The sequence below is a fragment of the Salmo salar genome, chromosome ssa06 (genome assembly GCF_905237065.1).
Source record: "Salmo salar chromosome ssa06, Ssal_v3.1, whole genome shotgun sequence".
Taxonomy (NCBI): Eukaryota; Metazoa; Chordata; class Actinopteri; order Salmoniformes; family Salmonidae; genus Salmo; species Salmo salar.
In genome coordinates this window covers 72,491,163-72,503,577 of record NC_059447.1, presented here as the reverse complement: position 1 = coordinate 72,503,577, position 12,415 = coordinate 72,491,163, and the positions used below count along the sequence as shown (strand labels likewise).

At 46.0% G+C, this 12,415-nt stretch overlaps 1 protein-coding gene across 1 annotated transcript in view; it reads left to right on the top strand.

The window, feature by feature from the left end:
• fig4a (FIG4 phosphoinositide 5-phosphatase a) overlaps positions 1–12,415 on the top strand; it is a 106,184-nt gene that overhangs the window by 54,576 nt on the left and 39,193 nt on the right. The window lies entirely within an intron of this gene.

Sequence of the window (12,415 nt, the reverse complement as noted above, 5' to 3'; positions counted from 1 at the left end):
TTCCGCTCACCTTCACATTCCTGGGCCAGACTACACTCAATCATAGGACCTACTGAAGAGATGAGTCTTCAATAAAGACTTAAAGGTTAAGACCGAGTCTGCGTCTCTCACATGGGTAGGCAGACCATTCCATAAAAATGGAGCTCTATAGGAGAAAGCCCTGCCTCCAGCTGTTTGCTTAGAAATTCTAGGGACAATTAGGAGGCCTGAGTCTTGTGACCGTAGCGTACGTGTAGGTATGTATGGCAGGACCAAATCGGAAAGATAGGTAGGAGCAAGCCCATGTAATGCTTTGTAGGATAGCAGTAAAACCTTGAAATCAGCCCTTGCCTTAAACAGGAAGCCAGTGTAGGGAGGCTAGCACTGGAGTAATATGATCAATTTTTTGGGTTCTAGTCAGGATTCTAGCAGGCGTATTTAGCACTAACTGAAGTTTATTTAGTGCTTTATCCGGGGAGCCGGAAAGTAGAGCATTGCAGTAGTCTAACCTAGAAGTAACAAAAGCATGGATTAATCTTTCTGCATAATTTTTTGGACAGAACATTTCTGATTTTTGCAATGTTTCGTAAATGGAAAAAAGCTGTCCTTGAAACAGTCTTGATATGTTCGTCAAAAGAGAGATCAGGGTTCAGAGTAACGCCGAGGTCCTTCACAGTTTTATTTGAGACAACTGTACAACCATCAAGATTAATTGTCAGATTCAACAGAAGATCTATTTGTTTCTTGGGACCTAGAACAAGCATCTCTGTTTTGTCCGAGTTTAAAAGTAGAACGTTTGCAGCCATCCACTTCCTTATGTCTGAAACACAGGCTTCCAGCGAGGGCAATTTTGGGGCTTCACCATGTTTCATTGAAATGTACTGGTGTGTGTCATCCGCATAGCAGTGAAAGTTAACATTATGTTTTCGAATGACATCCCAAAGAGGTAAAATATATATATAGTGAAAACAATAGGGGTCCTAAAACAGAACCTTGAGGAACATTGAAATCTACAGTTGGCCAAACCATTCACAGAGACAAACTAATATCTTTCCGAAAGATATGATCTAAACCAGGCCAGAACTTGTTTGTGTAGAACAATTTGGCTTTCCAATCGCTCCAAAAGAATGTGGTGATCGATGGTATCAAAAGCAGCACTAAGGTCTAGGAGCACGAGGACAGATGCAGAGCCTTGGTCTGACGCCATTAAAAGGTAATTTACCACCTTCACAAGTGCAGTCTCAGTGCTATGATGGGGTCTAAAACCAGACTGAAGCATTTCGTATACATTGTTTGTCTTCAGGAAAGCAGTGAGTTGCAGCGCAACAGCTTTTTCAAAATCTTTTGAGAGGAATGGGAGATTCGATATAGGCCGATTTTTTTTTTTTTTAATATTTCTGGGTCAAGGTCTGGGTTTTTCAAGAGAGGCTTTATTACTGCCACTTTTAGTGAGTTTGGTACACATCCGGTGGATAGAGAGCCGTTTATTATGCTCAACATAGGAGGGCCAAGCACAGGAAGCAGCTCTTTCAGTAGTTTAGTTGGAAAGGGGTTCCAGTATGCAGCTTGAATGTTTAGAGGCCATGATTATTTTCATCATTGTGTCAAGAGATACAGTGAGGGAAAAAAGTATTTGATCCCCTGCTGATTTTGTACGTTTGCCCACTGACAAAGAAATGATCAGTCTATAATTTCAATGGTAGGTTTATTTGAATAGTGAGAGACAGAATAACAACAAAAACATCGACAAAAAAGCATGTCAAAAATGTATTGCGGTATTGGGTATTGCGTAAGGTTAAATTGAGTTCCTCAGTTAGGTGGTTAACTGATTTTTGTCCTCTGACGTCCTTGGGTAGGCAAAGGGAGTCTGGAAGGGCATCAAGGAATCTTTGGGTTGTCTGAGAATTTATAGCACGACTTTTGATGCTCCTTGGTTGGGGTCTGAGCAGATTATTTGTTGCGATTGCAAACGTAATAAAATGGTGGTCCGATAGTCCAGGATTATGAGGAAAAACATTAAGATCCACAACATTTATTCCATGGGAGAAAACTAGGTCCAGAGTATGACTGTGGCAGTGAGTAGGTCCGGAGACATGTTGGACAAAACCCACTGAGTCGATGATGGCTCCGAAAGCCTTTTGGAGTGGGTCTGTGGACTTTTCCATGTGAATAGTAAAGTCACCAAAATTTTGAATATTATCCCCTATGACTACAAGGTCCGATAGGAACTCAGTGAGGAACGCTGTATATGTAAACAGTAGCTATAAACAGTAGCTATAAAAAGTGATTGACGAAAACGTAATTTTTTTCGTATATTGAAATTTGCTATTGTAAATGTTAGCAACACCTCCGCCTTTGCGGGATGCACGGGGGATATGGTCACTAGTGTAACCAGGAGGTGAGGCCTCATTTAACACAGTAAATTCATCAGGCTTAAGCCATGTTTCAGTCAGGTCAATCACATCAAGATTATGATCAGGGATTAGTTCATTGACTATAACTGCCTTGGAAGTGAGGGAGGGGAGATCCATTCTTCCTTCTCCCCTCCTGTCCTCCTCTTCTCCCGCCCTCCTCTTCATCCACTCTTCCTTCTCCCCTCCTCACCCCCTCCTCTTCTCCCTCTCCCCTCTTTATCCACTCTTCCTTCTCCCCTCCTCACCCCCTCTTCTCCTCCCATCCCCCTCCTCCCGTTGCCCTCCTCACCCCCTCCTCTTTTCCCGTCCCCCCTTCATCCACTCTTCCTTCTCCCCTCCTCACCTCCTCCTCTTTTCCCGTCCCCCTCTTCATCCACTCTTCCTTCTCCCCTCCTCACCCCCTCCTCTTCTCCCGCTCCCCTTTTCATCCACTCTTCCTTCTCCCCTCCTCACCCCCTCCTCCCGTCCCCCTCCTCCCGTCCCCCCTCCTCACCCCCTCCTCTTCTCCCGCCCCCCTCTTCATCCACTCTTCCTTCTCCCCTCCTCACCCCCTCCTCTTCTCCCGCCCCCCTCTTCATCCACTCTTCCTTCTCCCCTCCTCGCCCCCTCCTCTTCTCCCGTCCCCCTCCTCATCCACTCTTCCTTCTCCCCTCTTCTCCCATCCCCTCATCTTCTCCCATCCCCCTCTTCTCCCGCCCCCTTCCTCATCCACTCTCCCTTCTCCCCTCCTCATTCACTCTACCTTCTCCCCTCACCCACCCCCCCACCTCATCCCCTCCACTTCTCCAACTACTGTTGAACCATTGCTCCCACTACCTCTATGCTCTCTCCGTCAGATAATGTGACCCCCCCCCTCCCAACTCCTTAGTTACATTTCAAATAAAATCTAGAATGAGTTTGCAGACCCAGTGTACGGCGAGTGGCAACCTCGTAATAATGTCATACATCATGTGATGTTTACACACCCTATCTCTCTCCCACGGGATTACACACACACACACACACACACACACAGTTTGCATTACAGTGGAGACTAATTGCTGTAAATTATTCTGGTAGAGAAACACTATGTAGAGAGCTATACATTATCCCCCTTCTTCACATCAGTCTTCAGCATTGCCATAAAGACCCTAATAAATCAACCACTGTAAATGTGTCCAGTACTGATTTATTTATTGTATTTACCAGCTACATTGTTTGAGGACACGACATTGTGGGGAAGAGTTAGAGCAGAGGGGTGGAACCATAGAGATCCTATTAATTGACTGTTCTAATTCTATGGGTGGAACTCTATTGCCTTGGAGTACTTTAGAACAGAGTATATAAAATCTACTTTACACAGCACTAAGTGCATCTGGTTGTGTTCTTGGCTTAGAAGTGTTCCCTTTCTCCCTTTAAATCACAGTCTCTCTACGTCTTAGTTCACAGCCCTTTACTGTTCAGAACACTGTAGACACGGGGTTGATTAGAAGGCTTCCCCTCGTCTCGGTCTCCTACATCTCCTGTTGCTGGAAGATTTAACAACAGAGCTGTAGAAACCCTCCTCGGTCTCCCAGAGCACTTTCTTCTGAATCACCCTCACACGTACAAAGATCCACAGTCACACACACATGCATTACATTTGCATGGACACACACACACACACACACTCGCCCACCTCCACACTAATTTTGATGATAATTAGGCTTCCTTCACCACGTTGAATTATACATCCTCATAACATCCCCCAGTGTAACATTCAGTCTACCAGCACCACAGGACCCATATTCTGGTAACCATAGGGCGGCGCACAATTGGCCCAGCGTCGTCCGGGTTCGGCCAGGGTAGGCCGTCATTGTAAATAAGAATTTGTTCTTAACTGACTTGCCTAGTTAAATAAATGTTAAATTAACAAACAAAAAAATATCTCCCTTCAGTCACACTGACACCTTACAGGGGACAAAATGGCTTCTCTCCTCTTCAACTAACATTTGCATTTACGTCATTTAGCAGACGCTCTTATCCAGAGCGACTTACAGATTGGTGCATTCACCTTATGATATCCAGTGGAACAACCACTTTACAATAGTACATCTATATATTTTTATTTTGGGGGGGGGTTAGAAGGATTACTTTATCCTATCCCAGGTATTCCTTAAAGAGGTGGGGTTTCAGGTGTCTCCGGAAGGTGGTGATTGACTCCGCTGTCCTGGCGTCGTGAGGGAGCTTGTTCCACCATTGGGGTGCCAGAGCAGCGAACAGTTTTTACTGGGCTGAGCGGGAACTGTGCTTCCGCAGAGGTAGGGGGGCCAGCAGGCCAGAGGTGGATGAACGCAGTGCCCTTGTTTGGGTGTAGGGACTGATCAGAGCCTGAAGGTACGGAGGTGCCGTTCCCCTCACAGCTCCGTAGTCAAGCACCATGGTCTTGTAGCAGATGCAAGCTTCAACTGGAAGCCAGTGGAGTGTGCGGAGGAGCGGGGTGACGTGAGAGAACTTGGGAAGGTTGAACACCAGACGAGCTGCGGCGTTCTGGAGGAGTTGTAGGGGTTTAATGGCACAGGCAGGGAGCCCCGCCAACAGCGAGTTGCAGTAATCCAGACGGGAGATGACAAGTGCCTGGATTAGGACCTGCGCCGCTTCCTGTGTAAGGCAGGGTCGTACTCTGCGAATGTTGTAGAGCATGAACCTACAGGATCGGGTCACCGCCTTAATGTTAGCGGAGAACGACAGGGTGTTGTCCAGGGTCACGCCAAGGCTCTTAGCACTCTGGGAGGAGGACACAATGGAGTTGTCAACCGTGATGGCGAGATCATGGAACGGGCAGTCCTTCCCCGGGAGGAAGAGCAGCTCCGTCTTGCCAAGGTTCAGCTTGAGGTGGTGATCCGTCATCCACACTGATATGTCTGCCAGACATGCAGAGATGCGATTCGCCACCTGGTTATCAGAAGGGGGAAAGGAGAAGATTAATTGTGTGTCATCTGCGTAGCAATGATAGGAGAGACCATGTGAGGATATGACAGAGCCAAGTGACTTGGTGTATAGCGAGAATAGGAGAGGCCCTAGAACTGAGCCCTGGGGGACACCAGTGGTGAGAGCACGTGGTGCGGAGACGGATTCTCGCCACGCCACCTGATAGGAGCGACCTGTAAGGAAGGACTCAATCCAAGAGTGAGCCGCGCCAGAGATGCCCAACTCGGAGAGGGTGGAGAGGAGGATCTGATGGTTCACAGTATCAAAGGCAGCAGATGGGTCTAGAAGGATGAGAGCAGAGGAGAGAGAGTTAGCTTTAGCAGTGCGGAGAGCCTCCGTGACACAGAGAAGAGCAGTCTCAGTGGAATGACCAGTCTTGAAACCTGACTGATTTGGATCAAGAAGGTCATTCTGAGAGAGATGGCAAGAGAGCTGGCCAAGGACGGCGCGTTCAAGAGTTTTGGAGAGAAAAGAAAGAAGGGATACTGGTCTGTAGTTGTTGACATCGGAGGGATCGAGTGTTGGTTTTTTGAGAAGGGGTGCAACTCTCGCTCTCTTGAAGACGGAAGGGACGTAGCCAGCGGTCAAGGATTAGTTGATGAGCGAGGTGAGGTAAGGGAGAAGGTCTCCGGAAATGGTCTGGAGAAGAGAGGAGGGGATAGGGTCAAGCGGGCAGGTTGTTGGGCGGCCGGCCGTCACAAGTCGCAAGATTTCATCTGGAGAGAGAGGGGAGAAAGAGGTCAAAGCATAGGGTAGGGCAATGTGAGCAGGACCAGCGGTGTCGTTTGACTTAACAAACGAGGATCGGATGTCGTCGACCTTCTTTTCAAAATGGTTGACGAAGTCATCCGCAGAGAGGGAGGAAGGGGGGGAGGATTCAGGAGGGAGGAGAAGGTGGCAAAGAGCTTCCTAGGGTTAGAGGCAGATGCTTGGAATTTAGAGTGGTAGAAAGTGGCTTTAGCAGCAGAAACGGAGGAAGAAAATGTAGAGAGGAGGGAGTGAAAAGATGCCAGGTCCGCAGGGAGGCTAGTTTTCCTCCATTTCCGCTCGGCTGCCCGGAGCCCTGTTCTGTGAGCTCGCAATGAGTCGTCAAGCCACGGAGCAGGAGGGGAGGACCGAGCCGGCCGGGAGGATAGGGGACATAGAGAATCAAAGGATGTAGAAAGGGAGGAGAGGAGGGTTGAGAAGGCAGAATCAGGAGATTGGTTGGAGAAGGATTGAGCAGAGGGAAGAGATGATAGAATGGAAGAGGAGAGAGTAGCAGGAGAGAGAGAGCGAAGGTTGCGACGGCGCAATACCATCTGAGTAGGGGCAGAGTGAGTAGTGTTGGAGGAGAGCGAGAGGGAAAAGAATACAAGGTAGTGGTCGGAGACTTGGAGGGGAGTTGCAGTGAGATTAGTAGAAGAACAGCATCTAGTAAAGATGAGGTCAAGCGTATTGCCTGCCTTGTGAGTAGGGGGGGACGGTGAGAGGGTGAGGTCAACAGAGGAGAGGAGTGGAAAGAAGGAGGCAGAGAGAAATGAGTCAAACGTAGCCGTGGGGAGGTTAAAGTCACCCAGAACTGTGAGGGGTGAGCCATCCTCAGGAAAGGAACTTATCAAGGCGTCAAGCTCATTGATGAACTCTCCAAGGGAACCTGGAGGGCGATAAATGATAAGGATGTTAAGCTTGAATGGGCTAGTGACTGTGACAGCATGGAATTCAAAGGAGGAGATAGACAGATGGGTCAGGGGAGAAAGAGAGAATGTCCACTTGGGAGAGATGAGGATTCCAGTGCTACCACCCCGCTGACCAGATGCTCTCGGGGTATGCGAGAACACGTGGTCAGACGAGGAGAGAGCAGTAGGAGTAGCAGTGTTTTCTGTGGTGTAGCAGTGTTTTCTGTGGTGTAGCACTTCCTGACTTCCTGTCTCCCTCAAACTTTAGTGAGGAAAGTGACCCTGGAGTGTTTTACTGGGGACCATGTTTAGTTTAACTCAATCCAAGTGAATCATGGGAATAATCCAGTCAACAGTATTGCCTTAATTGCCTTAATTTTACTGGACCCCAGGAAGAGTAGCTGCTGCTTCGGCAGCAGCTAATGGGGATCCATAATAAATACAAATACAAAACAGTTAGGCCTAAATGGAGAAATGGTATTATTGGAATATGGAGGAAAATCATTTTCTTTTGGATGAGATTATTATTATTATGTCTGTTATTGCGTCCTGATCTTTTTAAATGGAAGTCTTCCGTACCTCCCTAGGTTGATGTAATTTACCTTGTGTTGACTACACCCACACGCACACACACACACAGTCATCTGATTGTGGTGGCAATGAAACTTTACTGTTCTCTAGTTCAGGATGAAACTATCCTCATTGTTATTAGTGTTCAGAAATGACGTACACCAGAACCCCAGGCGTCATATAAGATATCCACAATAAGATCTGCTGGGGCCTGGCTGCGATGGAGTGGGAGAAAAGAGGGCCTCAAGGGCCTGTGAGAGGATGAGGGGCCACTCTAACTCGTTCTTCTGCTGAGTGGGAATCAGTTTGATGTCAGTGTTGTGGCCAGGTATTCGTTAGTGAGCTTGTGTGTGTGTTAGCACGTTCAAGACTAACGTTCCACACTAAACCCACCCTTTTTCCCTTTTGGGTTTGAGTAGAGCATTTCATCAAGAGACGACACAAACTCCTCTTCTCTTTTGGCTGCAGAAGTCAATTGCAACATCTCCGTGTGTGATGTCGAGTGGTGAGTCACTGTCTTCCTCTGTCCTCACACACCCTACTCTCCCTGCACCAACCAATGTCTGTCATCAGACTAATATAGATACAGGATCGTTTTGATTGGCCAGTAACAGTTAGACTGAGTGCTGGTTAACCCAGATGTGTCATCTATGCCTGACGGTTAGTACGACAGAGCTGACACTTCTCCCACCCTTAAGCGTCCATCACTGTCCAAAACTTGTACGCACAGCAGTGTTCTAGAATATTGGACCGTTGACGTTCATACTTTTCGAATTTTCAACGCAGGTCAAGCTACACTACATGTCCAGAAGAATGCTTGTCGAACATCTCATTCCAAAATCATGGGCATTGATATGGAGTTGGTCCCCCCTTTGCTGCTATAATAGCATCCACTCTTCTGGGAAGGCTTTCCACTAGATTTTGGAACATTGCTGCGGGGACTAGAGCATTAGGGAGGTCGGGCACTGATGTTGGGAGATTATGCCTGGCTCGCAGTCTGCGTTCCAATTCATCCCAAAGGTGTTCAATGGGGTTGAGGTCAGAGCTCTGTGCAGGCGAGTCAAATTCTTCCACATGGATCTCGACAAACTGTCTGTACAGTGTCAAACTGTTGCCACAAAGTTGGAAACACAGAATGTCATTGTGTGCTGTAGCGTTAATATTTCCCTTCACTGGAACTAAGGGGCTTAGCCCGAACCATGAAAAACAGCCCTAGGCCATTATTCCTCCTCCACCAAACTTTACAGTTGTCACTATGCATTGGGGCACGTAGCGTTCTCTTGGCATCCGCCAAACCAACATTCATCCATTGGACTGCCAGATGGTGAAGTGTGATTCATCACTTCAGAGAACGCGTTTGCACTGCTCCAGAGTTAAATGGCGTCGAGCTTTACACCACTCCAGCCGACGCTTGACATTGCGCATGGTGATCTTAGGCTTGTGTGTGGCTGTTCAGTCATGGAAACCCATTTCATGAAGCTCCTGACGAACAGTTATTGTGCTGACATTGCTTCCAGAGGCAGTCTGGAACTCTTTAGTGAGTGTTGCTTCAGCACTCGGCGGTCCAGTTCTGTGAGCTTGTGTGGCCTACCACTTTGCGGCTGAGCCGCTGTTGCTCCTAGACGTTTCCACTACACAATAACAGCACTTACAGTTGACTGGGGCAGCTCTAGCAGGGCTGACTTGTTGGAAAGGTGGCATCCTATGACAGTGCCACGTTGAAAGTCACTGAGCTCTCCTGTATGGCCAATGTTTGTCTATGGCGATTGCATGGCTGTTTCCTTGTTTTTATATACCAGTCAGCAATGGCTGTGGCTGAAAAAGCCGAATCCACTAATTTGAAGGAGTGTATTTCTCCAACTGTCAACACGTTCAAATGATTCAAGGACATGTACCGGAGCCACGTTGTTTGGGAATTGTGGGGAGGTGCACATTCGGGCGTAGCTATGTCACAATGGGACACGAGACTAACGCGTCTTTAGAATCTGTGGACTATGATTTAGGCTTCATCCCTCACAGCACTCGGGTCCCAAAAAGATGGAGAGAAAAAAGAAGTGAAAAGGCCAAACTACTGTGCCACTGAGGATGGGATCAGACAGACTGTCACAGTGCTTATTTCCCATGATTGCATTTCCTTTTCCTATTATGTTATTGTGTTGAGTCACCACCCCCGTTGTCGTCACTAATGCTAAAACAACTCTCATTTGGTTTTTCTTACTGTAGCATCTCTCTCCTACCCCTCTCAGCCCAACAGTCTGTCTCCCTATTAGACTATTCTGAACTAGATTTTTTTTCTTAACTGTAATTGAGGGTTTTTATTCATTCATAGGCTTACATAGGCTTATTTTACTTTGTTGTTCAATTTATGGCAAGATGTTCAATGGCAAGATGTTCAAAGAAGATTGGACTGTAACTGACATCCAAGAGAAAGAGCTATTACATGTTCTTAGATGAGTCTGTACAGTATTGTGTCCAAGTTGAATGTTGGAACATCGTTAGAGCTGAAAACATCTGCAATTCAATCTGTTCTAGGGGGCACATATTTCTTTCTGGCTGAAGTACATACAGTGCATTCGGAAAGTATTCAGACCCCTTGACTTTTTCCACATTTTGTTACGTTACAGCCTTATTCTAAAATTGATTAAATAAAACATTTTCCTCATCAAAATACCCTATCATGAAAAAGTGAAAACAGATTTTTTTTATTTACAAAAGTATTTAGTCCCTTTTCTTTGAGACTTGAAATTGAGCTCAGGTGCATCCTGTTTCCATTGCGAAGATGTAACATGCGTTTCCCAAAACTCCACACAGAGAGAACATTTTGCTAAGTGTGTAGTTGAGCCATGTGATCGAAAGTCAAGCAGCGCTGCTCTCGGATCAGCTTCCTCAATTAAAGTCTTGGCCTACCTGAACATTAGGAGATTAATTCCACAATACTGACCACAGATCAGCTTCTAGAGAGAGATTATCACCTATGGCTGCAAATATTGAGGCGACTTATTCTAATGCTCATAGGCATTTACCCTATAATTACCATATAACAATGTGCACATGCTACACCATGAAATATATTGAGATTTCAGACTGTAGCCTCCAATGAGCAAAATACAACTCAATTGAATTAGCATGAAATTGATTTCAATATGATTGATTGAAATGTATAGGCATGTAGTCTATACAGTTATCTTTTAATGCGGTCATCTCAGTTTTCATTTGAAGCATCTTTTTATCCTTGGTTGGCAACAGTTGTATAACAAAGACATTGGTGACTTTGTATTTGTGATCAACTTCGTTCCATGTTACCTTTAGTCCTTAGGCAACTTCTTAATAGAACAGGTATAAAGCCTCAGGGACCTTCTGCCTTGTAAATCTCTTTGAAGCGTCAGGTGTCTTTCTTGGAAACTGATGTAACATGTGTACGGCCTGTGCACCTGTCAGTGGTGACTGAAGCATGCGACAAGATGCAAAATGGTCGGTTTCACGGCAATACTTGTTTTGCCTTTCTACCTTCTTTCCTCTGGGTTCCTCCCATTTTTCTTTTTCTCCCCTCATCATCCCTCTCCTCTCACACTGTTCCTGACGATACAGGATGTTTGTGTGGGTCAGGGACGGTGTGTGATTTCAGTCACACAGCCAAGGCTAATGTTTCTATTTGGTCATTGCCCCAATATTACTCTTGCCTCACTGACTCTCAAGGTCATGTCAAAGTTTTGGCCGGACGTGAGCTTTGGAGCTCACCTGTGTATGATGTCATAGGGTCCTTCACTAAATATGTCATGTTTCATGATGGAGACCACACACACACACACACACACACACACACACCAGCTCCACAACTGTTTTGCAAAGTGTTTCCCTTGAGCTGTAACCCCTTTCTCAAAACAACAGTCATCTAGAAGTATATAACTTAGAGGGACAGGTATAGCATTGACATCACATTCTACATGCGGAATCTATTGCATCTGTGGAGGATGTACAGAACAGAGAAACAATAGTGTTGAATTAAAGGAACACAAGCTCTAACACACACTAACCTGCCTCCCATGTACAATTAACACACACCGAGCACACACGCATGTAAAAAACACATGTTCTTCTCCTTGATGTTTGTGGCTGCGTGTATTCCTCCATTGTTTGACATTAACTCCTGATTTATTTATTGAATATGATGAAAATTACTTCTAGAAATTACCAGGGAGAGAGATAGAAAGAGCCTGTAATTGCAGCCAAACACCCTCGTTTTGCAGCTAATTACCCGCCTTGGCCCTTAAGTGCGTTAGTACGGGGCTGCGCAGCAGAGAGGGAGGTGTAGGAACCTAATCAATCACACCTCGTGTCACCACAACATGGTACAACACATGACACGCAGACGACCGAACGATGATCTCTACAGCACCCATCTGCCACACCTACAAACCGTCTGGTTTTAATGTTTTCCCATCCGTGATGCATTCATCACAGGAGTCCCTGGAGCATTTAATGTACATGTAGTTGTATTAGATGATTTATCTTCCTTTTCTCTCTCTCTCTCTCTCTCTCTCTCTATCTCTATCTCTCTCTCTCTCTCTCTCTATCTATCTATCTATCTATCTATCATTTTATCTGGCTCCAAAATGACCGTGTGGGCACCTTGAAGTCCTTAGTCTGATTTAAGGTCAAATCTGAGCCAACTGACCAACACTACAGAATAATTACTTCCTGTTACTGTAGAACATTTACTTTCTGTTACTGTAGAACATTTACTTGTTGTTACTGTAGAACATTTACTTTTGTCACAGGCGTAGACTAACGTGAAATGCTTACATCTGGGTACTTTTTTAACAATGCAGAGTTAAAGAAAGAAAA